Source organism: Triticum dicoccoides, chromosome 6A, assembly GCF_002162155.2.
Source record: "Triticum dicoccoides isolate Atlit2015 ecotype Zavitan chromosome 6A, WEW_v2.0, whole genome shotgun sequence".
NCBI classification, from domain to species: domain Eukaryota; kingdom Viridiplantae; phylum Streptophyta; class Magnoliopsida; order Poales; family Poaceae; genus Triticum; species Triticum dicoccoides.
Window position 1 is genome coordinate 332338335 of NC_041390.1, and position 4236 is coordinate 332342570.

At 50.6% G+C, this 4236-nt stretch overlaps 1 pseudogene; it reads right to left on the reverse strand.

Annotated features, from left to right (window-relative positions):
- Nucleotides 1-855: 855 nt before the first annotated feature.
- Nucleotides 856-2729, reverse strand: LOC119315852 (annotated as a pseudogene).
- Between the last annotated feature and the right edge of the window lie 1507 nt (nt 2730-4236).

A 4236-nucleotide genomic window follows, 5' to 3' on the forward strand; every position in this document is an offset into this window, starting at 1 on the left:
AACATCTCAATTCGAAGAGATCACGAGGACACACACAACCATCATCAAAAGGTTGGTACCTTCCCTAGCATTTCACCACCAACCTAACCAGACCACTTCTCGAGATGTATGTACAAAGCGTCGAGGTCCTCCACCTTGAGGAACTCCGGACGGTGGCGTCGTCCTCCACCTCGGTGACCTCCGGACGGTGGCATCGAGGTCCTCCACCCCGGGGACCTCCTGCGTCGCAATCACCTGGACGATAATCTCTATGACACGGTCGCGGGGCTTCACGGTGAAGTCTGCCTCCGAGTAGTTGAAGAGCACGACTCCCACCTGGCCATAGTAGTCCTCGTCGATCAGCCTGCACCCAGTCGAGAAAGTGAAAACTTGTTAGTTCGCGCCCTCGTGTAGATCTAGTAGGGTATTTTCTTCAATTATTTGTCTCTTTTAGTCTATTATGAATCTTCAAAACGAAAAAACACCTACTAAATGCATACCCTAGCTGTACGTGTTCATGCTATCTTCTTGTATTGGTGCATGCAAGAAATACTAGTGTATTTGAGCTATATATGCTTGAAATATTTGACAGTTAACATCTGTTCAAAATTTATCATTTCATGGATAGGGAAATCGCCAACAAAGGACATCAGAAAATTGATTCCCACTGCTCTTCAAAACAGCGCCGGGGTCAACGTTGACTCTCCACAGAGCACCATTTTAAATCGGGCAGAAAAATGTACACAGGGCCTAACGAAAATTCAGCTGCTAGCAAGACAACATTAATAACATAGTAAACCATGAAATTTATACAAGCAGTGGCCTGCACAGCTAGTGTGCTAAAAATATGAATCATCTAACATGTTGACATGGAGTTTAATTATCACAGGAACTATGAACATAAATCCATATATAGTAATGTCATCAGATGTCCTGAAATTTCAATGCCTAGAGGAAGGAAAATAAAGGCATCATAGGCCTGACATGATTAAGTTACAAAAATCCATACCGGGGATCAGTGCCAGATAATGATATATGAACCCATCCTACTGGCTTCAAAAGGTCCACCATTTAATTTCCTAGAAGCATGGTAAATATAGTGGCTCATTATTTCAGATCAAAGACAATATTATCACTGTAAATTTGAATTTTCAAGGATCAGTTCAGTATTCACTGGACAAGTATGCGCAATGCAGAGGAATTGCAAAAAGAGATCAAGTTTCCCAATCAATATTTCAATAAGGTAATCCTATGATAGTCTTCTTCTTCTTCTTTTTTGCCGGAATCCTATGATATGTCACAATATGATGCGACAATAAGGTAGTGAAATCCATGACTGCAACACATCACATCAGAACATGCAGTAGCCCCCAGCTCCGGAAACCCGAATGCACAGACCAGACTATTTCTTAGTTTGGTACAAGATCAGGACCAGGATGAGAAATTGAACTGAAAGGGGCAGGCATCAAATGCCAACAACATTTTGGACAGTGCTCTCACCATCAAGCACAGATCATCATAAGTTATAATTCAGAGATGCGTGCGTGCGTGCTCTCACTGGGCACCTCACTGCTATGTTCAGAAACGAGGTGTTACCTTGAGATTGTGGAAGCCGTCGCCAGCCCGGATGGAGATCTTGCTGGGCGTGTAGCTCTCGTCCAGCTTAAAATCCACGTAGAGCACAACAAACTGAAACCCCCCAGCAACAAACAAATTTGGAAAAAGAAAAAGGATCACGCGCCATCCAAACCAAATCGAGCGGGAGCAGCTTGGCGACTTGTAGCGCTCACCTGCAGCTGCACCTTCTTCTGGAACTAGATGTTGACCAGGTGCGGTTGCATGCCGTCCGACCTAACAAAAATAAAATCCACCACCGACGGCGGCTCGGCTCAGCCTGTGATTCCGCGAGACAGAACGAGGAGAGATTTCGACGGGGAGGATGGGTGCGGGGCGCTGACTGCCAGTAGGTGTCGAGGCTGTCGTCGCGGATGGAGGCGACGCCGTTGCCGGGCTTGCAGGAGCTGACGCTCCAGGCCGCCGTCTTGGCCGTCTCCCGCATGTCGCCCTGCACCGTCAACTCCGGGCATCCCTTCAGCCGCCCCGCCGCCGGCGCCACCAGCGGCGCGAGATGGGGAGCGGCGGGCACGCGGCCGCCAGCGTGGCGCGCGCGGCAGGGGGCATGGGGGCGGACGGACGGAGGAGAGGAGGTGGAAGGGAGGCCGGCGGTGAGTGGGTTGGCAGAGGAGAGGAGGTTGGGGATCTGGATCGGGCTGCGTGGTTTTTTTTGAGACAGACTTAGGGTGGGTGGTGTGGGACGGTTGGTGGGGTGGGAGGTGGTGGTGGGGTGGACATGCTTAGTAGTAGCGTGGGGTCTTACGTGCGCTACTACTACTAACTTAGTAGTAGCGCCGGTTTTATACCCCTCGCTACTACTATGGCCTATCCGGAGACATTGTTGGAGACCATTTAGTAGCAGCGCGGGTTTATACCACTCGCTACTACTATCAACTTAGTAGTAGCGCGGTTTTTATACCCCTCGCTACTACTAATTAGCAGTAGCGCCCATTTTTAAACCGCGCTACTGATAAACTTCTGTGTATAAGGTTTTCCCTAGTAGTGCTTCCCTCGCGTCGCCACTCTTCTTGATCTCCATGCCTATCTCCATCCCTAGAGCTCAGCTCCCTCGTTCCCACACAGCAACGCCGCTGCCGAGCTCCACCAGGATCTCGTCGCCCTCACCTTTCCGCCATGGCCGTAGCGCCTCCTCTGCCTTCCCCCTGCTCTAAGACGCCAGGGCGGTCGCCCGATGCCCGTCGTTCTCGCTCCGCTGAAGCAGGCCAGCGCCTCCGCTGTCGCCACCGATGACCGTGCCACCGGACCCGCTGAAGATGCTGCCTTGCCTCAGCGACCTCCTCCAGTCGCGCACCCCTGCTCCCTTCTCCTCCTCGCTGCTGGTTCCACCCGCGCTGGAGTACGCGAGCAGCCACAGTTCAACCCCGACGCCCGCCATGGCCCTCCTCGCGCTGCTGCTCCTTGGCTTCGTCCTCTATCGCGACCATCTCCTCCCCCAACGCCCTTACGGAGGCTGTTGGTGCAAGACTACCATGACACCATCTCCGGAGCCCAAGTCCAAGGACTAACGCGTTCGGGTAACTTGTCAAGTACACCTTCGGCAAGACCGATGGTTGGCCAAGCACCATTTGCACGGATTACGTCAAGTACCACGACGACCGTCGAGACCGCCAAGTTCCACTACCGATGAATGTTTTGGAATCACCAAGTCAAACTACAACGCGAAGACCATGTACAACTACTGATCCCGTGGATGTCACCAAGTACCCCATCGGCAAGACCGACGCCCGAACAATCACACCGGCTCTGTGGATTTCGGCAAGACCCTCGACGACCGACGCATAGTACCATTACGTTTGCCATGTACATCTACGCTAGACCGGACCGATAAGTACTAAGAAGCAAGTACCACTCCGAGCCATGTACGGCACCATCGCCGAAGACCCGTGTAATGCAAGCGTAAAGTTCAACTACCGTTTTGGAACCACTACTTCTACTACCGTGAACAACTACTTCCACTACATCGCGAGAACGTCTACTTCCACTATGAACTTGAACCGCCTCGAAAACGCACGCTTCAAAGCTTCATCTTCGTTCCGGAGTTGTGAGGATCCGTTCGAGTACGTCTGTTTGTCTTCTTCATGGACTCGTTCTTCTTCCTTGCGGGATCTTAGGCAAGATGACCATACCCTCGAAATCACTTCTATCTTTGCTTGCTAGTTGCTCGCTCTATTGCTATGTCGCGCTACCTACCACTTGCTATATCATGCCTCCCATATTTCCATGTCAAGCCTCTAAGCCACCTTCCTAGCAAACCGTTGTTTGGCTATGTTACCACTTTGCTCAGCCCCTCTTATAGCGTTGCTAGTTGCAGGTGAAGATGAAGTTTGTTCCATGTTGGAACATGGATATTGTTGGGATATCATTATTATATCTTATTTACTTTAATGCATCTATGTACTTGGTAAAGGGTGGAAGGCTCGGCCTTATGCCTGGTGTTTTGTTCCACTCTTGCAACCCTAGTTTCCATTATACCGGTGTTATGTTCCTTGATTTTGTGTCCCTTACGCGGTTGGGTATTATGGGAACCCCTTGACAGTTCGCTTTGAATAAAACTCCTCCAGCAAGGCCCAACCTTGGTTTCACCTTTTGCCTCACCACCACCTACCTTTTCCCTTGGGAGTC